Genomic DNA, 26,029 nt, shown 5'->3' with positions numbered 1-26,029 from the left:
TAAATCAGCTCGTGGCTCTCAAGCCGAAGCTCCTCAAACTCAGCTCTCGCTCCTAGAAACTCAGCTTAGCAGGCAAAATAACTTTCCTGACGTCAAACTCCGCCAGTGCCGGCTGACAGGCTCAGTGGTGCTCTGGAACGGCCGCTCGTAGACGGCTGTTCACCTTGAAGTCTAATAGAATGAGCTGCAAATGAAAAAGTACCCTGAAGGTAAGCAGTCTTCAATACGGGAGGTGAAAAGAACGTGTTACCTTTCTCATTAAATCGCAGAGAGAGTCAGACTGAGATATTTTTTTTGCCGTTCGGAAAAACGGATAACAGCGTCAATAGAAAGCGCATATGTATTTTTTTGAGAATATATTCACAGAAGAATCTCACCCTTTCAAGTCGCTTTCCCTCACCTTTTTTGGTCTTTTAATGTGAAAACAGTTGACACATCAGAGAAACGGAGGAGCCTCGTGCGTCTCCCGAGACCACTTTGGTCGATTTTTGTCTTAAATTCAATAAAGCGTAGCTCTGCGAGGTGCATCTTTCATAAATAGCACTCGGCCTTCCACTGATGTGGCAGGATTTCTGCGGGATGGCGCTGTAACACAGCCGCGATGCCAAGCGTATTGTTCTCTCTGTATGCTGCTGTCTAATCTTGCAGTTTAAAGTTAACCCCAATTCTCACACATGATCTTAGTTCAGTGAAAGTATAAAAACATTAGAGATTAGCTTTAAATCTTACTTCTTTTGTTCATGTAAACAGATGATGAAGGGTGTTTATAGCATAGACCCCAGGATTTTTGCTCTCAGTCATTCAAATGAGGCTTTACCGCAAATATTTTTGGCCACTTTCAACCATTTCTGTCCTGATTCCTTCAAGGGGATAGGCAGGTAAATGTATGTTTAGACTCACAACATTTTCATATGAAAGAGCACAGAGAAGACGAGAAAAAAACATATGGAGAGCATCAGCTTTTGTTTCTGCCCAAGACCAAGACAAATCAAGAATGGTGAGAGAACACTGTGCTCGGTACGTTTTTCGTCTTCAAACCAATCTTGGGTCTTCAGCTGAAAAAGTTTAAATCTCATCTTGCTAGTGCGCTTCCCTAGCCTGACAAGCCAGACCCACAACAAGATGTTTGGTCTGGAAGCTCACCATTGTCTTCCAGATTCGCGGTCAAAGCTGATTCGAAAGACCGCCGTTCGCCAGTTTCTGTGTTTACTCGAAGCACCCAAACGCAACACGGCCATCGTCATTATGGCCCCGCCCACCGACTCTATACACGATGTGATTGGCCCGGCAAGAGTTAGGGGAATACAGCTCAGAAGCGTATTGAGAGTTGCTAGACGACACTCACGGGCAGATTAAATTTGCTGCCGCTAGGGTGCGTCTAGATTTCTAGGCTATCACACAATAATTTAAAGCTGAAAACTTTAATCGCTGAAATTATGATCTTGCTGCTTCATGAATGCACTCATGCATTCAGTCATGTCATTCCAAAGATACACCCGACTCTTTAACATGACACAATCAGTCTTGATTAGGGTTGGGTACTGTTCACATAACGGTACCTTTTTCAGTACTTTAGGGATACATCAATAACTGTAAGTAATTTATCGAAGTATTACTGACATTATGCCAGAGCTACCTTGGTTTGCCATTGTCTGTTTGTTCACTGTAATATTTACCAGTAAAGAGTAGGCTACTAGCTACTTAATTACTTTAATTAATTAATAAAAACAACAATATTATTATTTTTTCTTTTTTATTCAATTTGTTGTGTATTTTTTGGTAATCAAATAAAAACATAAAACAGTAAATTATCTTTCAATTTAATTAAACTTTTTTGTCAAACAAAGCTGCACAACTGAGCTTTTATACTTTTCTAATTAAAACAGGGAAAACAAATTGATGTATCATTTAAAAAATAAAGTTTTGATAGTTTATAATTATTACATTAGTGTAGTATTATCATTACACTGAGACGTATCTAAATTCTAATATACAACAGTAATATATTTTTCTATAAAGTTAAGTTAAACCAAACTTTTGTTGTGACAGGCTGCCATGAATAACTTTGAATTTCTGTGTGTTTATGATATGACGGTAGTTTTTCTCAAATGAAACGTAAAATGCTCATGAAGTGACTCTCAGAGCGGCTCTGGAGTTCTGGCATGCGTTTATATCCTCATAAGAGTTGTAAACGCGATTGTCACACACCATTCTGTGTGTGTGTGTGTGTGTGTGTGTGTGTGTTTTATAGTAAATAAACTGCAGGTCAATGCCATTCCTTCACATAAACATGCAGGACAAAGAGGATTCGTATTTAAATAGTATTTTTGCTGTTTCATATACAGACACTAGTCTATATCACTGAAATTACGTACAGATTGATTTCATGTGAATCAGTACTAGGTAGTACTGATGTAATTCGGTTGGTGTCATTTTAAAATCAAAGCTGATGTAATGACACAATCAGTCATGAGACATATGAGAGTTAATGCTATTTCACTATCAAAGCTTACATAATATTTCTTCAGGCGACAATTTTTGAATGTGTGTGTTATGAGCAGAGTCATTTATTCATTCATCCCATCCTGTTGTCCTGTTTTTGTCTTGTGAATTTTCTCTCTCTGTGTATGTGCACATGTATGTTTGTATTACAGGTGGGCTGTGACTTGTGTTAACCTGTTGGAGGCTGCAATTGGTTCTCCCTCTCACCTGATCCAGATATAAGGATCGCCCCTAACACACTGAAGAGGTCATCTTTGTGCCATTGTGTCTTTGATTGTTGTGCATCTCTACGTATCGTTTGTTAGAGTGTCGTGCCAGAGAGATTGATTGTGAGTGATTATTAGTTTGTATTTGTGAGTGTGACTATAGTATTTTGATCGTTGTTTACTTGACCTACGCCTGTTTGACTATCGACTTAGGATTTTGATTTTGCTTTGTTTGCTACACCTCTGTATATATTATCTGCAAATACTTTTCTATATATCTTTGCCAAATCAAGGGACGTAAGGGGTTTGCCGCCATTTGATTTTGTACATATTTTCATATTGTTTTTGGTTAGGGAGGTAGGTAAGTTTAAACTGTATTTTGTTTTCTTTATTTTCAAAATGTAGGAGTTGTAGAGGTAAAACAAAACGTTTCTTCTGTTTGTTATTTTTGGCCTTGTCTACCCCTGACGCTAAACCCTGTGCAAGAAATAAATATTTGTTCAATTTTATCTCTCTGGTAGTGAGACTCTTTTCTTCCTCTTCCTGTTGCTACTGACCCCTAGACGGTCGTAACAGTGTGCATGAACTACGGAAGATAGAGACAATGATCGATTTTGGACATTTTCTTCAAAAAAATATATTGTTTGGCCTCGGACCACACACATATATATGTGTGTGTGTAAGTAACGCTGAAAGGTCAAGCCTCAATATTTGACGAGTTGGGTGTGAGAACATGTTGACAATACTTCCTATAGTTTGTAAGCGAAACCAATAGGTGGAAAGCGGCTCTATACTCCCCTTCATGGTGTTCTTGACCGATCATCATCACAACTTATTTCCTTAAACCTCAACCGTCAAATCTCATTTGTGTTTATTCAAATATGGTGGATGACGACAGATAAGTTTGAGTAAGTATGAAGGAGACATGAGAGGTCATTTTGACGGTGCTCTTTTGTCATGTTTTGATAGAGGTTGTGTACCCAATTCACTTTCATTGTTATTGAGCAGTGTAAACATTCAGCTAAAAATCTCCATTTATGTTCCACACTAGGAAAATCACACCATTAAATGATGACAAATGATAAAGAGACAATAATAATTTCACTTCAACTAGTAATTCAAAGAGCGGTAGTGGGGGAAAGAGAAGAGCGCAGCCCATGATACCCACACTATTCAATGTTTCTGAGTGATCTCAGACTTCCCTTGACATTTCAAACACTTATGAAACTGACAGTGCACAATGATGAAATGTCACAGACAGTCCTCCAGCAATGAAGTAATGAAACTATTCAAAGTTTTTACGAAAACTTGCAAACTTCATTAAAAGTTTACATTAGAGATGAGTGGGAATGTAAATATTATGCATCTGAAATAACTTCCAAAAGTGGCAGCGTTTAGAACTGCTTCTGACCTCCGATCTTTCTGAATATGTAAACGTTTTAAAAAGTCGTTGGCCAGACTTTCCCACATACATTACAGTGTAAATGCAACTAACGAACAGCACAGCCTTCAGAGCTTTTGTGCTGGACTCAGACTAATCACACAGTTAATAGGGGATGTTTTAAAGGAGCCTTTCTGTAGACGGTTGTTTGCGTTATACTTGAAATGTGTTTGAACATTACGTCTACATGCATGTCAAAAGTCATCCACAGAAACTTTGAACGAATTAAGTGCAACTGTGCTTTGCAACTTAATGCAGGACCTAATGTATAAGTGCACTTTTCACTGGCCAAATCTTTTAAAGACCCACAGTGAATCACTGATCATCTACTAAAGGCTGTTCACACCAAGGACGATAACTATAACAATAAAGATATAGATTTAACAATCATTCTTAATGTAAAAGAATAGCAGAGTCCACAAGACAATTTTAATGATAACGACACCAAAAAAAACAATAGAATTGGAATCACTTTCACAAAGATTTTTTTTCATTTGATGAGTGATGAAAACATTGGCAGCCAATCAGAATCCATCCTGCTTCAAAGAGCTCAAGCATTTAAAGGGGTCATGACATGAGAGATCAAATTTGCCTCGATTGTTTGGCATTTTAGAGGTCGCTGTACCATTGAAATTTCCTGCTAGTTTCATAGCTTAAAATGTCCTCCTCATTATAAACAAAATGGTTTGTGGGCATTGTGGGATTTGTGATGCCACACAGGCAAATCTACTTCCATTTGGCTGCTAAGAGTGCAATTTACTGACGAATAGTTTTACATATTCACACCGTAGGCCCTGCCCACTGCCATTCAGGCGCTTAATGGCTGACATTTGAATACACCAGATGTGAGCATTGCGTTGCATAGTTTAAATAGCAAATAGAAGCCATTGCTTTGTAAATTAGACACTTTATAATGGGGAGTTTGCAAAGAAACTTCGGCCACACGTTATATTAGGTGGCCTAATATAAAGGTGTCCTAATATATAATATTAAGTGGCCTTAAGTACATTTTTTGATGTAACTACTTACATCAAAAAATAAGTACAATGTACTTACTGTGTTCAAATTGTATTGCAAAGCCCTTTTGCTGATATTGAGGTGGGATACGGGTAGAGTTAGGGACAGGTGTAACTACAGAAATGAAATACAGACGTAATTGCATGCAGGTATATTTAAAAATGTAAGTACAATGTAAAAACATGTTTGTAAAAGAAGCCAAATGTATTGGAACTGACAACATCTGGATTACAAATCATGAGTAAATGCCCGTTCACACCAAGAAACTTAGCTATAAATGTCCTATAACGATAACTATATTAGTGTGGACAATACCAGATATACCAGAGGTATACCAGAGAACTATACCAGAGTTGCACTTTCAGATTGAACACTTTTCATTCGCTTAGAACTGTTACACACATAGTTGCTTCAAAGAAGGCAACCCCTTAAAATGTATAATTTCATACACAGGATAAGAATGGATGAAAATGTAAGTTTTTCCAAACAAAAAAAAACATTGTTTTTGACAAGAACAAAAACATGTTACAACTTTACAATTAACATTATACGTGACCTTCAAAGAACATATTAAAATCATTTTTAAAAATCCATCATAACCCCTTTAAAGCAAAACAATATTGTGCATCAATGTGGACACTAACACAGCTATCGTTATAGTTCCTGGTGTGAACAGGCCTTGACAGATGCAAAACGATAAATACACCTCACCATCTCTAACCATGGTGTCGCAGCATCTTTTGTTTATGAGACCCAGAAGCTGTGCTTCATGAAAGCAGACCAATATCCACAGCAGGGGCTCTGGGAACCATGGACACCTCTAATGAGAGCCACAAATAGATAAATAAATCCAATCATTACATTCAGAGGTTTGGCGCATCCCATCGCAGTGGGCAAAGCACCCCAAGTCAAATCTTGACAAATGAATTTTGTTATTGGATTCCTGCGGTTCCATTTCCTGGACACAGATTTAAATATCACTCCCAGAAGACGTCAATTCTGAGCGTAACAAAGGGAGAAAAAAACAGCATGAAGGCAGGGCATTGAAAGCTCTCAGAGAAAAGAAACCAAGCGAGAAATGTGAGTGAGAGCAAGATGACAGGGAAGTTATTTACAAGATCACAATATATGATTGATTGAGTTTATTTTATTACTGCCCCTTTTAAAATCTACCGCAGAAGTTACGTGACAAAAAAAACAAAACTGTGGTTTATTTGGCAGGAACTCAAGCTTGGGTTAATACTGGAACATATATACCTAGGTGAGAGCTTAGGAGTTTTGCATGAAATTGATTTCCCAAGGTATCATTTCAAGAAGTGTGAATTGTCTGCCTTGAAAAAGTAAAATAGCTTGCTCTCCCTCTGCGGCGCAGTACATGATCTACAGTTCTGATCTCCAGTTCTAATGCTCACCACTGTTGGTATTTTTGGCGGTGGACAGGAGTCAGCATGGGGACAGACTGATCTGACACCTTTCTATCAGAACCAGCATTAACTTCTTGAGCAATATGAGCTTCCAGCCTTTGCTCCCCACGTGCATCAGAGCTGCAGTTTTGGAGATGCTCTGACCCAGTCGTATAGTCATCACAATTTGGCCCTTGTCAAACTCGCTCAAATCCTTACACTTGCCCATGTTTTTGATCAAATGTGACAGTAAAAACTGTTCCTTGACTTTTTATTGACATTGACAGTAGAGACTTTTCATTGTTATGAAAAATATCACACAAAAAACAGAAAAGAAGAAGAATGGAAAGATAATAATAAGCAACATATTATAAACGATTTCTACGGAGCCTCTAAAGGGGCATAGGGGTGGAAAAAAATGAGATGATAGGAAAAATATTAAGTCAGTGCTTTTGCGTTCTCTTGCAAATATTTTGCGTTCCTCCAAAGGACCTTTTGAGCTCTTCGTGAGGGAAAGCAAAGTTTCTCTGTGGAATGCAAACATTTTTGCAAGGGAAAATATTTTAAAATAGAAAACAATTAGTAATAACAGTTTTTTTTTCTGTATTTTTCATCAAATAAATACAGCATTTGTGAGCATAAGAAATCCAACACAGAGAAAGAGAGAGAGTAGCGATTACTGATGAATTGCGGACGATAAGACAAGCGACGTTTACTATGGAATAAATAGGGTCAATCCTGATTGCCACTTGCCTTTAATGTTTGTCCTGAACAAATCGGATCTGTGAAATAATTAGGATTTTATGAGGTGGATTTAGGATCTGTCTGAATATCTTACCTGTGGAAGACCAGAAGCAGTTTTATTTAACTGTGGCTAAGGAAGCTAAAGGGTCAGCTGAGAGGAGCAAAACGCCTGCAGTAAACAGTGTCAGCAATTTATGCCTGAGTGCTGCTGATGCTACAGCTCATTAAAAAAACGGCCCTCTAGCATCCTTACCACCTCCAGAGAGAAAGACAGAGACAGAGAGAGAGAGAGAGAGAGAGAGAGAGAGAGAGAGAGAGAGAGAGAGAGAGAGAGAGAGAGAGAGAGAGAGAGAGAGAGAGAGAGAGAAATAGAAGAGCCTTTTGTGCAAGAGGCAATCAGCTCTGTTGTCTTGTTGTCAAAGGACTACTTTACCACAGTGCTTCAGCGGCGTATAGAAATTGCGTGTCATAAGCCTCCAATGGTATGGTGAAATTGGTCAAAAGCCGAAGAAAACAAGATTGCTTTATTGTTATTCTTCGAACATTCCCATGCCTTACATCAATGTTATGAGAAAAGCGAGCAGCTACCTGAGCTACAGAAACAGGTGGCTGATTAATCTAGCGTGCAAAGGAATTATTACAAATGATTTTCTTCACGCTCCACAAAAAAGTAGAGTAAAAAAAGAGTTGTAAAAATGGCTTTGTAATGTTTTTAAATAAGTATATTATACTCAGAAAGGCTGCCTTTAATTGAAAAAAAAAAAAATCTAAATAAAATGTTTAAAAAGAATTGTATTCTAATATATTATTCCATGTGTATTCCTGTGATGGCGAAGCTCAATTTTCAGTATCATTACCCCAGTCTTCAGTGTCCTTCAGACATTAAATATTGTTGGTATGCTTTGTTATAATATTTTGTCTCTTTTGATCTATTCAGTGCATCTTTGTTGAATAAAAGAATTCATTTCTTTCTTAAAAACAATCTTACCTCAAACTGGCCATTGAAAATATCCAACTATATTACTGGTCTGCCTGCTTGACACTATATGATAATTGAACTGAGCAGTACAGCCGAATTAAATTCTGTTGGATTATGTTCATGTTTAACACTATAAAGCTGCTTTGACACAATCGACATTGTAAAAAGTGCTTTATAAATAAAGGTGACTTGACATGTAGTCAGAGTTCTTAGCATAGCATTACCCACCAGAGGACCTCGGTAATTGCAAATTATGAAGGTTGTGAAATAATAGCCTAATATATACTCTACTTAGGGGGCTTGCATATCGCCATGATAACCGACCTCATCTGAGCTGCTCTAGGAGCCGTTCTAATGTTGCGTCTTTTGCGTACACCACCACAAATAAAAGAGAAATAGCAGCTGTTTTACGATAGAAGTTTTAAACGGCCGACAGAAACAATCAGTTCGCAAAGACTATATCAATCAAAGCTTAGCTATGGGAAGCAGGATATACAGGTCAAGATAAAGAGAAGAAGATAGAGAGAAGGGGATGGAGATGAGAGAGGAAGAGCATGCATTGAACTGTGCCCAGGATGAGATTAACATTAGTACAATGTATACCTGTTTATTTTCTTTGTTAATTATGGTTGGAAACTATAATTTAACAACAAAAGCACTGGGACTGGGACTTTGAGTCTGTGTTTGAGGAACTTTTATCATTAAGTAGTTGGGGACAAGTCTTTATGAGTAGGTAATTGAGCCATTATTTGAACTGATTAGTCCAAAAATTGATCAATTAAGAAAACAAAAAACAAAAACAAGTTGCTGAAACCAATCGTTGATGCTCATATAAATTGCTCATTTGCCTTTGGACACAGAAGGACTGCATTGGCATTTCATTGAAATGAAACATCTATGCAAAATAATCATTGAAACATGTAATTTTTTGTCATTTAAAAAAACATTTTTTTTGGAAGGTCATTCCAGTTTCAAATATGTGATTGTGTATTGTCAATAAAAAATTAAAAAATAACTATGCTGCTTTTCCATTTTGTAGTGTGGATCATTCATTGCAACATTTAGCATGACTCTCATGTTTAAGAATCTGTTATCTGCTCAACAAATATTGCTACTGCCCACTGACATGCTTTTAAAGCTGTTTTTATCTTCTTCTTTTTTTGTCCTTCAAACACATTAAACTACAAGTTTAGAACAGTAAATTCCAAAACCTCCTAGCGGCATCACTTTAGCAAGGACTTCTGTATTTTTACAACCCTGCGTATGGCCCTGATTGTAGAGTATAATGTTTTTTTGTTAGTTTGTTTTTTCAACATTGAAACAAATCAACATTGATAATAATAAGAAATGTTTCTTGAGAACCAAATCAACATATTATAATGATTTATGAAGGATCATGTGACACTGAAGACTGGAGTATTGATGGTGAAAATGTGGCTTTGCTTAAAATGTTTTAATTATTTAGTTATTTTCATATATATGTACTGGAAAACCAAACAAACCAATAATAATAATAAACTATAGAAGCATCATACTAAAAAAAATACTGTCACGCAACTGAGCTGTTATCCTCCTCAGGCCCACAACAAAAATAAGACTGCATTTATTCTGCTGAAGACGGCCTTGAAAGATTGGGAGTAGTTTCGGAAAATGCTGTGCAAAATTGCACTTGCTTTCGAGGATCGAGAGCTCTCCCATATCAGAAAATAGGTTCGGCTGGCCCGGCCCTCGCCACTCTAAGCAAAAGACATCGTGCACGACAGAAGTGGAACATGAATCACTTTGATTTCTGGATTGATTTCTCAACTGAGTCTTCAAAACTCACAAATTCAAAACCGAGCAGTTAGCCAAGAGAAACCAGAAGGCCTCCAATTCCACCCAGACCTCTCTGCTCTTCAAAAGATGGACATGGTCTGAATCTTTCTGCCACGAAATTCAAAGTTCTGAATACTGCAGAAATCACTGGCTTGGATTTGCTCAATGAAATAAACATGAATCTGCACAGTATTTATTGATCTTCATTATGTGTTTGTATGATTGCTGAAGAAGCTTTTTTCTTAACTAACCTTTACTTCAAAGCGACTACAAACTCTCAGTGCAACCTTGAATAACAATAAATAATAAAGTCAAAGCTGCTTGATCTTTTTGCCTGGCTCAGGTAGATCGTGGCCTTGTTGGGAGGAAGACTGATATCCACTGAAAGTTCACAATAATCATTAATTGTAGATCAGGAAAGGGTTCGCTTGTTGTTTTTGTTGAATTAAACATGCCTCAAGAGGTCAATTAACATAGTGAAAGTATTTGATGTACAACAATGTATACGCGAAGACTTCTAAAAGAGTCCATCATTACAAAAAAACCAGACGTGCACATAAAAAATAAAAGTGTTTTCACTATGAATTGACAATCTGGACTGACAGAGAACTTATTTCTTAGGGGAGATGATATCTTATTTGGACAACCAGATTAGGTTGTGTTGAGAAGATGATCAATTCTCCCAAGCTGTTCAATTCCTTTCTCTTGAAAACTCAGAGGCCTTTTATATTCCAATTTAAAGCCCAGCCATGCCATCATGCTGAGAAACGGTCCACGTATAGGAATGTCGAATACTGTTCTAAAGGACAAAGGCACTTTCATGAATATGTTACATTTTGCAAAAATAGCTGGTTTTACACACATCAAATGTCCCCCTTATAATAGGGATTTCGCCTGTGTCACCTCAGAGGTTTAGAATTTAGACTTCTAGTGTGGAACGATTAAAATCCTACAATAATTCAATTAAAAGCATATGATCATCTTGTCTGGCTATCACCAGACCAAGCTTACTCTTTTAAGATTGAACATTGGTCTGGGGAGTCTACTTTGTATTTTCTACTGCACAAGAGGCGTGATCAACAAGCATAATTTAAATGAGTCTGTACGTGATTGGCTAGTCCTTCAACCAATTAGACCAAAAGAGATGTGATCAATGGGCATCTATCCATCTTTCTCTATCTGTCATTGTGTTAAACACCGCCAATAGCGTACCAGGTGGGTAAACCAGTCTGTGATTGGTTCCCGGAAATGTGTAACAGAAGCAGGCTTAATTAATTTGCAGTTTTCCAGCCTGAGCTGCAGGGAAAAATCAAATCGCCAGCAGAACGGGCTGGGTTTACCCAGTCTAGCAATCATTATCAACATATTTACATATTCAACATCAGCATATTTATCTGTGAGTCACATTAAACAATACATACTGGAAAGAAAAGTAAATAATATGTTTTCTTACAACTCTTATATACAAATTATAGAGACTCAATCCTCTACCTCAACCATTCAGGCATTTTTTTATTAGTAAACAGTATCTAATATTTTAAAAACTGTCCATATGAAATTTAATTTGACCTCCTGAGATTAACTACCGACTTTCACTGACCAACCATCAAATAAATGAATTAATGAATAATGGATTAACCACAAACAAAGTTACTAGAAATTAGTTTTTTTTTTGTTTTGTTTTTATGCTAGAAGTTTATAAATCCCACAGAAAACAAAGAGAAATAAAAATGTTCATATAAAATGGAATTTGAATTTGAAAGGTGCACTGTGTAAATTTTAGAAGCATCTAGTGGTAAGGTTTCAAACCGAAACTGTCCACCACTCACCCCAGCCTTTCGAAGCACACAGAGAAATGACGGCGCAAATGCAAAATGACGGCGTAAAAAGGTGACTTCACTGTAAGGGGACCTGTGGTGTATGTAGATACAAATGTTTCCTTCCAAAGTAATACAGATGTTTCATTATGTAAGCAGGGTTTTTCCTGCATTGAGAATTACGAGGCAAATTATGAGGTTGTGATAATTAAATTATCAGAAATATCAATGTCACATGATCCTTCAGTAATCATTCTATATAATGCTTTGCTGTTACAAAGTCATCTAAAGCCATCGCATAGCTTAATGTGAGGGATAGAAGAATATTTACATTGTTAAATTAAAGTTGACGAAAACTCGTCTTTCCTCCATCATTCTCCGTTCAGCATTCAAACAGCGCATAGCATTCGGTTACGTCTTACGCCTGTTTCACACCGCAAGCGTGAGCAGCGCGTGAGCAGCACCTCAGCGTAACTACACCGTGACTGCAGCTGCAGACGCGCGAGAGTATTCACACTGGAAGTGTTGGTGCAGCGTAACAGCAGCGGCTCCCACAATGATAGAGCCTATACCTGTCTGAGTATTAAATACTAAACTAAACGTAAAGTTTATTATATTTTCTGGCTAGTTTACTTTACTTTTTATAATACTTTCACCCAAACTGAATAATTAAAACAAGTTTAAACGGGTAAATCTTCTTTAGATGATTTTTATTCTTCGTTTTCTTTAATGACATCCTCCAGCTATTGTTAAAACACACCACGAGCTTCTTGTGTGCATTTTGAGCGCTTTTGTGATATTTTTATTTTGTCCATCAAAAGTGTGCTTTCGCTTTACACCGTGACTGCAGCTGCAGACCGAGAGCCTATACCTGTCTGAATATGAAATACTAAACTAAACGAAAGTTTGTTATATTTTCTGGCTAGTTTACTTTATTTTTTATAATCATAACCATACTCTCACCCAAACTGAATAATCAAAACAAGTTTAAATTGCTCAAATCTTCCACAGATATTTTTTATTCTTCGTTTTCTTTTCTGAAATACTCCAGTTATTGTTCAAATACACTACACGTGCTTCCTGTGTGCATTTTAGGCACTTTTTGTGTGAAATTGATTAACATGGGCGCCGAAAAAAATACGCGCTGCTCACGCTTGCGTTGTGAAACGGCCTTTATGGTTACGACCATCAGTACAGTAAATCTCTCCAGTATGATATATTGTCATTATAATACTTAATCTGTAGATAGGGCTGTGGATTTGCATAAAATGACTTTAACAATGCCGTACTAGCTGGTATCTGTAAGATCACACAACAAAAGTGTCGGCTGTAATCTTTCACTGCAAAAGGATACATTACAATGGATAACATTCATCACAATTATTTAATGAACAAAGCACACAGAAAATGTATGACAAAGTGAAAAATTCAGGTCGGCCGGGCCAAGCAGGATTTTACCACCTCCACCTCATTGTACACCACTGAAAACATAGTTATATATATTAAATTGTATTTCTGTCGATAGTTCCTCATAAATACTACACACTGCACCTTTAAATAAATACTTTGAGAAATGTTAGGCCCTATTTCATCCCTATCATCCCATAACCTATTCGTGGAAAAGTGCCAGATATCCAGGCCCCACTGGAAACCAGCTTCTGTCGAGAGTTACAGTTTAACTATATCACACTGAATTGCAAATTCGGATGTTCTTCTGACAGATAAGATCAAAACAGGTGAATCTGAACATCAAAGTGTACAAAATTAGACCAGGGTCTAAATTAAAAAGTGTAATTTGAAACATTATGGTAATTTGTGAGGCGTTCACGTATGCAAATCACAAAGCAAACCGCTAGGCAAATGAGTCGTTCCGCTCAAGGAGTTAATGATTATGTGTTTCTGACATTTATTTTATCTTTATTTTAACATAGTGTTTTTTGTTTCTTTTTTTTCTTTCGCTGGGAGGTTTATATGTTTATACATTCTTAACGGTAATGCTAAGAACCAGCCTGTTGGTTTTGTTTGGCTGCCGTGGCGTCTTAGGGAGCCCCAAATGCTCTTGTGTACGGCGAGGGCACGGTTGAATGTAAACTCAAGGCCTCCTGCACTCCTGCCTGATTCAGCCACCCCCTCTGGCCTGCGGGGCTGCCCGGGGCATTAATCCTGCTGCCTGACACTCAAAGAGCTTCACGGGCTCCTGCTCCCTTCACCACCGGCTCCACATTCACTCACAGAACTCTAAAGCAGCCGCAAGGACACATCCACACATGTAAGCGCACACACTGAGAATGGATTTTACGCACGGCCTGGAACACTAATTTATTCTTTACATAGTTGATAATTGTCCTTAAATTACGATGGGGGGAGGGCGAGGTAAGGCGAGGACGTGTTAGAATCCTAAAGGAATTTGTCAGATTTTTGCTCGCAAATTGCTTTTTAGGGCAGAGCAGAGGCTGGCAATTGTCACAAACTGAGATGACAAGCGATAATTGCGGTTTTAACATTGCCGTAAAGCCAACCCGACTGAATTTTTTTTTATAAAAGAGGCAGAACGTTCCATTCTCATTAGCGCCAGCATTTGGAACCCGGTCCCAAACAGGCAGGGCAGACCGAGCACCAACACGGCTAATTACTGTGGGAACTTGGGACCACAAACTCTGAGGAACTGCCTCACCTCTAAGCAGCCGTGAAAACTTGCGCATTTCCAGTATGCGTCTCGTCTATGGCACGGCACCTACTCCTAATAAAACACCAAATCGTCTGACAAGCAATTTCTCAAAGCACCTTTATGTTCGCAATTACTCACTGTGTGACACCTCGGCCCTCATATTGCATTAGCACATGGCTTGGTACTGTTGTGCGGCTCTGGGGAAAACAGAAAGGTGCAGAACAGCCTCAACTCATCATGCTGGGCTGCGTTCATATTCGATATGTATGAACTCTGAATCAGGTGCATGTTTTTTTGCCCCGGGTACACATGCGCGCCCGCTGTAGCATGTGATTCACGTTGCGACGTGTCTGACGTCCCCACCTGCCGGCCTGCCACTTAGGAAGGGCGAGTCGCACTGAATTACTTCAGCTTTGTGAAGTGCTGCTGCCCAGAGGAGGAATTATACTTAAGCTCAGGATCGGGTGAATTACCGCACCAACAGTTTGCTTGCCGCTACGTCACTCCAGCAGAACTAATGGAGCTAATCTGCGGTCTAAAGGTCGAGTCGGGGAAGATTACAGTGTAGTCTTGAACTGACAGCCTGACCTTATCATGACTAATGCCACTGTGCCTATCAACACCTGGCTGGAACAGCATGCTTTTACCTAAACGCTATATTGTGACTGAGATTGTTGTGGTATTTGTACTGGAAAGTGTGATTATCAGGTAGGGCCCTTAAAAAATGGTCAAAATAGACCTTAACTAGACTTTGAACACACAACATTTATACGGACACTGCAAAACACTTAAACTGCTTTACACGCTTAAATTTAAAGCGGGAATTATGTTGGTTAAAATTAGCCGACAAAACATGACTGAATGATTCAGCGTTTTAAACAAATCCATTAAGTCAAAGATTCAATGACCAGTCCATAAACAAATGCCTGATTCTTAAATTAGTCGTCTGAACAAATAGTTTGAATAAATGACTCTTAAGCTTGGAACATACTCTGCAAGAACAAAGTTCATTCTGGCCAGTGCATTCCATTCTTGCAGAGAAAAGCAGGTTCCGATCATCTGCGTTTCTCCGTATTAACTACGCCCATTTTAAATGTCTCACCAATCACACAATAGTTCTCAGACACCCACAAGAAAAAAGTTCTGATCAGGCGAAACTTTTAAACATTAAGACGTCACCTACCACCACCTACTGGCAGTTTAGTTTAATGTTAAAAAGTATCATTTCTTCCAACATTTCTTATTTGTATGTTCAAAATAAAATTTTAAATAATCTCTTATTTAATCAAGTTGTTTTCAGTGTAACTGATTACATTTAATTGGTAACAGCCCTATGTCTTATTATTCTAATTGGAATTATACCTTTTATAAAGAAAAGAAAAATGCCCTCAGAATAATTATCACAAATATGCAATTATTTAAATCTGTCAAAGCTAATAGAAAACTGATGATTATATTCCTTCAGAATACATTTTATTTTCTAAACACAAATATTATATTTTTGCAAGCCTGGTCATGTGTAAGTAAAAAAGTTACTCGTCACAGTTGATGTCTTAAAAGGAGGATGGTAAAATGGGCAAGCGTAAGGATTTGAGGGAGTTTGACAAAGGTCAAATTGTGATGACTATACGACCGGGTCAGAGCATCTCCAACACTGCAGCTGTTGTGGGGTGTTCTTGGTCTGCAGTGGTCAGTATCTATTAAAAGGAAGGAACAGTGGTGAACCGGCGACAGGGTCATGGGCGGCCAAGGCTCATTAATGCACGTGTGGAGCGAAGACTGGCCCGTTTGGGCTGATCAAACAGACGACCTACTGTAGCTCAAATTGTTTAAGAAGTTAATGCCGGTTCTGGCAGAATATTTTAGTTTAAGTAATTTTTTGCTGGTGCTCCTATTTTTTTGAAGTTGGAAGCACTAGTACTACCAAGTAAAAATGTTAATTTCAAGCTAATTTCTCTATATTTTAGTGTTTTGTTGTTTTATTTCAAACAACTGATACTGATTTGTTTAATTTATTCTTACCTTCGATTTAATTATAATTGGCTTTTCCTTAACTCACAAACCCCCATTTAGGAAACCCTATATACGGTAAATGTTGCACACCCGCTGGGCTTTTTGGGGAAGCTGTGTCTTCATTATCCACAAGTAAAAAGAGAAATTAAAGCTGTGGTGTAAACTAGACTGCTCAAGTGCTCAGTTTTGTGAGTTTCCACTCAAATGTCAGTGGGGCTGCGGTGGCAGGTTTAGTAATGTGTCCCTCGCAGCTAAAGCAGACAGGCTGTGACACCGCCATGGCTCTCCTGTACTCACCTGGCCCGGGCAGATTCATAACCCTGTGTCTAATGGAAATGTCAGAAGTAGCGTTTGAGCAACAGTCACGCGCCCCCCCAACGCGCCCCGCACATGCGACAGGCTGTGTCATAACCAGACTGCTCTCTCGTCGACAGACCATGCTTGGCAGCAGCCCTGCCTTCTCCCTCAATAAACAATCCCCGACAATGTGGGAACAGAGACCACCCACCGAGAAAACAACGTGGGATGGAGCCTAGTTTTATCTCACGACTTAAAATAGCTTGCGTCTCTGAAACCGCGCTCAGGTGCCCTGTCAGCTTCCTGCAATGCCGTACGGCTCATACAGAAAGAATTAATACAACAGCGTCTGAGTGGGTCACAATCAAAGCACGCTTACAAATACTGTTTGGGAATAACTTTGAGTCGCGCATCCATGGATGAAGCGGAACTCCCTCCAGACAGAAACAGAAAGTAAGATGGGCTTTCTGCTGCTAGAATTCAGAATGAGATTCATAGAAACCTAATCCAGTGAATTCTTTCACTGACAGCATTCATAGTGTAACGGAGGCCAGCTAGTAGTTGCTGATCTCTTCTGATCTCAAGAGACGCTCTAGTGACTGACGCAAACCTTTAGACTTCTGATGCTAAAGGTTGCAGCCTTAGCCTTATTGTTATATCAAATCTAATTTGTAAATGTAATGTAAATTTAACATTTTATCATCTCTTTAAGTTCTCAGCTGGTCGAAAAACCATCATATGTAGGCTACGCATATACAACAAGCACATTCAGCCCAGCACATTTTTGTATTTTCTGTAAGTTCCGTCACAAAATATATGTAATTAAGCCAACAAATCAGGTTGTGAACATATCCCAAAGCCCTTAGGTTCAGTATCTTTAAGTTCGGTGTTAAAATGCCACTGTGAACGCTAAGCTGATCAGAAGTAAATGTTGTTTTGGTCTGGACCAAATGAAACAAGTGAACCAAACAACACCCTTACCCTTATAAACAGGTTATTTTTTTGTGTGTGAATCATAAACAATAGTTGGCAGCAGTGCAGTGTCATTCGCTAACAAAGGCTGTTGAGTCCCAATTCTTTTTAAATCATTCAAAGATGATTTGGATTCACCCATTGACTGATTCTACCATTCGAATCTACCATTAGAATCAGTCTGATCCATGTGTTGGTTATTGAATCAAAAAGTTATCATCATGAGAACATTGTAGTCAGACATGCATGTGTAAGAAAAATAAATACGGGTAACACTTTATTTTAGTGTCCCTGTTACACATGTTGTTACTATAGTAATAACAGTCAATTATGCACCTCAACCGAAAGCAATCCTTAACCCTAGGGCTTGATGATGAACGTGATTTCAGTGAGTGAGCCCGTGCTCTGAACAAAACTCTGGCATCTAATAATCTGAACGCCTCTGATTATTAGACATTACATTCATAAGCACAAAAGAATTGCATGTGACTGGTACATAACTGTTGCCTTTTGAGAAGACAACAGTACAATTGGACCCACTGAAGTGGCTACTGGAAAAGACTGGGTTACACGCCACAGCTGAAATCCATCCTGCACTTTTATCATGAACAACAAAGCAGAAATGTACATATTAGATTAATTCGTCATACAGTGATTGACTGTTTTTCTTCTATTTCAGCAGCGAAAATAGTTTTAAACAAAGATCACAGCAGAACCATAATGCATCTGATGTGACTGGCATAAATTTGGCTTGACATTGGACATTCGATATTTGCGAATTTAGGGGCTGTCTCTAAAGTTGCATACGACATTGGTATACACGTTTCTAACGTCAATAGCATTTGAAGAAAATAACTTACAGTCATGAAACCAACTGTAAATTGTTCAACTAGGTGTCAGGTATGATGTGCACGGACACAGCATACATTTCATGTAGACTTGATTTGGGTGTGTACAGTGGTCATTTACAAATAGCCAACAACAAATTTCCCAACAACAAAACTTTGGCCAGTAAAATGCAGAGTGGCTAGTAACTATGGAAAAAAAACTAGCCTTAAAATAAAGTATAATCCAAATATGATAAGTGAAATGTACTCATCAATGTAAGAAATGTTAACTGAATCAGAATCAAATTGATGCCCATATCTTCTCATGCAGTGATACGTTGTGTGCAGTTAGACAAAGAACATAAAAAAAGTACAATTGGGTCGATTTTGATGCCATGTTGTCTAAATATCATTCAAATACTCTAAATGATTGTACCGCAAAGCTTGCTCAGTTGGCCTGTGAGAACAACTCCGCTGCCAAACAAATCAATTCAGCCCAGCAGATCCTTGATTTTAGGTTATGCAGGTGTCTGTGGAATTCAATGTTGTTTGTGCAAGCTTGCGTGTCTTTTTTTTGTGAATATGTAACTGTGTGCGCGCGTATGTCTGATGTGTGTGGAATGATAGCAGGTGATTGAGAGAGAGAGAGAGAGAGAGAGAGAGAGAGAGAGAGAGAGAGAGAGAGAGAGAGAGAGAGAGAGAGAGAGAGAGAGAGAGAGAGAGAGAGAGAGAGAGAGAGAGAGAGAGAGAGAGAGAGACAGCACAGAAATTATAGCTCAGAACAGTCTCCAATTGCCATCAGGGACTTTGTAAGTCAGCAATTAGAAACACACATTTCTGTGATTAGTTGAAACTCAATGGGCCAGCAATCATGTCACAGTGAATCCTGTCTGACGCACAATCTCTTCCACTCTCAGGTTAAAGAAAAGCCACTAATCACAGCAGACCACACACACTGCACAAGACACTTTCACTTTTCCTTATATTGAGTTGGAAATAACTTGGCAAAAAAGAGAGGGGGGAGGGGCAACGTTTTTTCTTTCTCCTGGCAGTTTCATTTCTCAATGTCAAACATTCCCTTCGCAAAGCTCATGGGATGTTGAGCAGCAGGTTTTCTGCAGCCCTATAGCTGCTGGATGATATTTTGAAGACATAGAACAATTGTTGGCATGTTCTAGCTGAACATATGTCACGATCTGTCATTGTAGTCTTAGTTAATGCTGGTGCTGCACCGTCACCGATGATGCTGAGGCTGTTTTTGGCTTTACCAATACAGAAATCTGCTGAAAGATTTGACTGGAGCCATTCCAAGATTTACAAACGCAAGACAGAAAAAAAACCCTTTGGATCCAAGTAATGGACTAACTGGCAGGAGGGGAAGAATCAGTGACAGATTAAAAGCCAGACAACTGTTTGCTGCATGTGTGTTATTAACTAATTGTGTTTTAAAATAGCATGTCTTCGTGATGCGTTTAATGAATTTTCCAGACTTGCGCAATATCAAACCCACACAGACCGTCTGCTACAACTTAACCATCACTTTTAGTACAAGTTGCCAGATTCTTTTTTGTTCTGATAGAGGTAGCACATTTTTCCAGACACACGTTTATATATTATATACGGATCGAGACCATTCACAGACCACCACCACCAAATCGACATTACATTTCTTATATCAGAAATGATCCTCAACAGATATAAGCCTGACAATATTTTTGACTACAATATCATGTCCCTGACAATTAAAATACTTTTTAATAAATAAAAAAATAAAATAAAAAATAACTTGTGAGGAACCAATCAAAATCACTGTCATTCAAAGAACTTTCTCAATTCACATTTAGTCATTATTCATATCATAAGCTCAAAAATTATATGATATGACTTATTTCTTTTTGATCAAATAAATGCAGCCATGGCATAAGATACTTATTTGAAAAACATCTTATAAACCCCGAACTTTTGAGTGCTAGTGTATATGCTGCATGTTTGATATCTGAATACTGTAGGTTTTTACATTTAAAATGACCAGTTAAGATGAACAGCAATGTTTGAATAGTTGAATGTGTACAGCAACGTCTACAGTATGAAAGTATTTTTGAAAAGTATTACATTTCTCTTTTCATTCATACAATGCTATCATATGTCCTCAGATTTCATAGCTCACAAGCTGTATGGGCGACTATAATGATTCTTCTTTGTCATTTTTATAACAGCACCCCATTCACTGCAGTTGGAAGGGAAACGATAACCCACGGCAATGTGCTGGAATTGTAATTGTGTGGTTTGGAATGACACGAGGATGAGCAAATAAAACCATGTTCATTTTCATTGAGTGAACTAACTGTTTATGCCATTTCAACTACAGACTCTGTCCACAAACGTCCTGTGAATTGCTTACACAAGAGAATATAACAGACATACACACTCACAGTTGTGCCAATATGAACCTTCTCTCCAAGGGCTTCTTCACCCTGAGTGCCATCAGAGACAAGGAAACAACAAAACTGCAGTGAATTCACCTTGGCCCGCACAGACAATTGTAACAACAGGAGAATCAGAAGGTTATAATATCAGATTAGCTCTCAAGAGTGTTTTTAAATGGAGTGTCAGAGAAGAGCCAGTGGTTGTGCTGAACAGTCTCTCCGCATGTCAATCAAACACTTGAATAGGAAAGCTTCGTACTATGGATAATCTTTTAATACATTGAGGGGGGAAAGCACAAAATTCATTGACATGCTTTCCCAAGGCCCTTGAGTCCTCCGAAAACATGACCGAGATTCTCCTGAGGTGCCTGATGTGAAATATCAGGAGTGTTTGCTCAGGATTATGGACTTTTGGTGACGGATTATTAATAGTCAGGCTAATGTCATGGCTGTTTGGAGCACTCAGGGGTGAAGCTGCAGTTTGGAGTGGTGTGTGCATGAAGGTTCTGAAAATATGATTTAATTAACCTCGCAATACAGTCAACAAAGTGACGGTGAAAGTTCTTGTGTGGCAAATACAAGAGGAGCATGAACAGATGGATGAGAGAAATGGAGGGAAGATGACATACAGAATGTTCAACGGAATACAAAAAAAACCTTTGATTTCATTAGTTAAATTAGTTTCATTACTTTTAAAAGGGACTGGTGATGCAGGTTCATTATAACTGAAGTCTAAAGTCACTCAAGCTTTCAAAACCAGCGCATTATGGGATTTGAATGAAGATGATTACATCTCAAACACCTCTGCAATGAGTCCCAGCAAAGTCAACAAACCGGAAACAAAAACGTCAAGGCCCCAAACCCATTTTATAAATAACTCAAGGGGTGAATGGAGTGATTTTTCAAGGCTTGAGTCAGCTGACAATTCTGAAGGAAGCTAAATGATTCCTTTCCCCAAGTATTATTGAGGTAATCTTAGAAGTGGAAGGATAGAGATCATCCATCTGTGAGAACAGTTCCATTTTTAGGTCTAAACCAACATGCGTGGTTCATTTTTCTGCATGTCATGTCATATCTGGAAGATTCTGGACATATGAGGTAACAGATTGGTTTAAGGTGACCAAATCTTATCCCAAGAGTTTAGCAGAAAGACGAAAGAAAAGGTGCTTCATTTGATTTCCTGATAACAGTGAGACTTCATGAAATGAGCCTTATTTTAGGTGTAGGATCACCTGGGATTTGGCACTGCACACTTATGACAGATGAGCAGTGAGACTAAAAATAGTATTGTGAATGATTATCAGCACATGCTGCATTTTGGATGCTGGTACTAGTGGTTCACTACCAATTTCTTACAACAAGCATTTGCAGCATTAGCTGCTTTTTAAAAGGATAGTTCACCCTCAAATGAAAATTAAGTCATAAAAGGGAGGGGGGTGACAAAAAGTTTTGAATGAATGAATGAATGAATGAATGAATGAATGAATGAATGGATGGATGAATGAATGAATGAATGAATGAATGAATGAATGAATGAATGAATGCTCTACCTCAGTGGTCTAACAACACTCGTCAGTGTCGAAATGATCGAAATTACCAATCAAATCAAAGAAGGCGGGTCATATGGTCTTACTGCCTACCGGCACAAAACCTCAATAGGAAATTTCCATAGGATTCCATAGGATTTTGGATTATTGCAGAAAATAAGCTCTGTGATCAACAAAAGTTTATGATACTTACACACAGTGGTGTAATGTAACAAAGCAATAATACTTTGTAACAGTACTTGAGGATTGAGAAATCAAACTATATCCTCATGCAGCCGACAGAAACATATATAATGTTAGCCTTAACAAATCAGAAACTCATTTGATTTCAGTCACTGTAACATATTTTGATTGGATACCATCAAGTGTTCTAAAGTATGAATGAATGAGGCATTTATATAGCGCTTTCATATGTACTACTGTACACCCAAAGCGCTTTACACTCCTGCCAGAGTTCTCTCCTCAACCCCCACCAGTGTGCAGCTCCACTTGGATGATGCAACGGCAGCCACGGTACAACGGCGCCGGTGCGCTCACCACACACCAGCGATAGGTGGAGAGGAGAGAGGATGATAGAGCCAATTCAGTGGATGGGGATTATTAGGAGGCCATGATTGGTAAGGGCCAATCGAGGGAATTTGCCAAAACGGAAGTAATGTAAACTGCAATTCCTCAACTGCCCACTAGGGACAGGCTCCAGAAGGGAGCAGAATCTCATTGAGCCCCATGTTAAAATTCCCAACTTTACAGCAGAAAAAAACATGTTTACAGCCGGGTACAAATTGTGGTTTTGGCCTTTATGGCTAATTTTGACCTTCATGACTACTGTGAGGGGGTGAATCTTTTTATAACTCATTCGTTTACTTTATATAAAGACTTTAAGTTCTGCATAATTAAGGGTATGGTTACTTTGAGTGACAGGTGGATAGCCATTTATCCACAATCTATAGTCATTGCGTCACCTAAGCTCCGCCCATATCCTGCCTTTTTGCCCATTTTCTGTTATCCAGGAGTGACATGATGACTCGCTCACAAGATAGCAACGGCCAGCTCGTCTCTACTTTTAAGCTTCAGAACGGCTTATCGGAATCATATGGGTGACGTCACGGACACTACGTCCATATTTTTTTACAGTCTACGGTTAGGACACACACAGACCACAGGGTGATCGCACCCTGCTGGTCTTACTAACACCTCTACTAGCAGCAACCTAGTTTTCCCAGGAGGTCTCCCATCCATGTACTGACCAGGCTCAGCCCTGCTTAACCTCATTGGGAAACCAGTCTTGGGCTACAAGTATGGGCTTCTAATGTAGAAGCAAATAAAGTGTGAAATATACATATAATATGTCAATGCTATGATTTTATGTGTAATGATGGCCATCTGTAAGTATGGCTACTTGGATTGATATAACATTTTACAATACGTCCGTTTTTAACATTATCTAAGGTTGATAAAATTATTAGTTACTGTATTATGAATTAACATAAATGATCAAGGTATAATTAATATATTAATAAAACAAAATGAAAGAAACAGTTAGACAGAGTTAAATCTCAACACAATCTTGCAACTTAAATATTAAAAAAAACATTAAATATTTGTTTGCTCCTATTGTGTTTTGCATTTACTTGCACTTTTACTTTCAATACTTAAGTTTAATATAAAACAAATACTGTTCATATTAATAAATAAATATCACATAAATATCTCAGTACAATTATAGTTTACAGATGAACATAATGAAGTTGAACAGATGAAGTTAATATTATTTTGAAAGAAGGAGATTAATACTGTAATTCATTGCTCAAAAGTGATAGTAAATATATTTTTAATGTTCTTATTCCTTTTCATTTCTATTCATCAAAGAATCCTAAAGAAAATGGATCAAGGTTTCCACAAAATGGCTGCTAAAAATTCAGCTTTGCCATCACTGGAATCTTTTACGTTTTAAACATAAACTTAAATTTATACGCCAAAACGTGGAAAACGAGTTAGCATTTAAGTACTTCCAGTTCCATCTTCCCGAAGTCAATGTTTTTTTGTTTTTGTTTTTGTTCATGGGAACACAAGCTTATGATACTTTCACATTCTGCAGCATACAATTAAAATTAGTGCTGTCAATTGATTACAAACTTTTGTTGTGTGATCAATCACGATTAATCGCACACTTAATAAATTTAACATATGCCATTTATGCTGGTTTAAAAAAATCATTTTATCATCATTTGCTACATCCAGCAAAGTAAAACATCAGTTTGAAGGGTGATTCTCACAAAATTACATTTTCTGCAAGCGTCAAGAACCCTTGGAGACTCCAAATGACCAAATGAAATAAGGAGTCCATATGATTCTATTATATAACACATTTATGTACACCAAAGCACCCATTAAAGCAACAACAAAAGCTTGTTTTCCTTTTAGTCAAGCTGCGATAACAAAGAAATGGACAGAGCTATCCCATTGACTTCAACGGCGGAAAAACGAGGCCAATCAGAGGCACTCACTTCCTGATGGCTGAGCGAACTGCGCAGGCTCAGACTGAGCTTGACGACGTAGATGTGATGTGAGCCTCCTGTCTGACAGTTGTAGGTCTTCTAGTAGTTGTGGAAAGTGAAATCTGAATCACGTTGTTTAAATATTTTCTCCCGTTGCTTTTGGCTCACTATCGGCTTCTCCCCATTCTTATCCCTTGACTTTATCGGACTTTATGTTTTCACGTCCCCACGACTTTCTCATAGACAGTAAAAGATTGTTTCTGCGCGTCTCCTCCTGTCTATACGGTAATTTCTCAACTGTGCGAAAGAGTCGCGTTGGTTATGACGCAATCGTTAGCCTAATTTTACAAAAACAGCTTCTACAGGGGATAGTGTAAGATACAAGGTAATGGAGCCTTTTATACATTGTCGTGTTTCTTTATAAATAAACAATGGACGAATGAAGTCTTTAAACGCCTCAGATGTAAAGATTTTCACTGTCAAAGTGACTCAAAAATGAATGGGAGTCAATGGGATGCTAACAGCAGGTGATGGCTTGGTTAGCAATGGCCGCCCCTATGGGTGGAACGCTTTCCAAGCGCTAGATTACCCCCTTGTAAATCACCCGCCTTGACTTGACTAGCCTACTTTTTTTTTAGCATTTTACTTCTTTTTATTTCATAAAGTTGTGTTCAAAAAACAAATAGTATCAATAGAGCAAATAAATACTAACATTCAAATGGTGCAAAGCAGAAACATTTTAGGAGCGAGATGAAACTATATTATTCGCAGCTAGCGGCTGGTCTCTAGTAAGAGATACACCTGGCTTCTCAACCAGTGAGGCAACTTTCTTCAACCAACTTAACCAGGAATAAAGA

General features: G+C 38.3%; 1 protein-coding gene across 1 annotated transcript in view; it reads right to left on the bottom strand.

Moving 5' to 3' along the window:
• Nucleotides 1-26,029, bottom strand: part of kirrel3a (kirre like nephrin family adhesion molecule 3a) — a 230,770-nt gene that overhangs the window by 98,458 nt on the left and 106,283 nt on the right. The window lies entirely within an intron of this gene.

This window comes from Pseudorasbora parva, chromosome 23, assembly GCF_024679245.1.
Source record: "Pseudorasbora parva isolate DD20220531a chromosome 23, ASM2467924v1, whole genome shotgun sequence".
NCBI lineage: Eukaryota > Metazoa > Chordata > Actinopteri > Cypriniformes > Gobionidae > Pseudorasbora > Pseudorasbora parva.
Note: the sequence above shows the minus strand (reverse complement) of the source record. Positions and strands in the feature narration are given on the sequence as shown.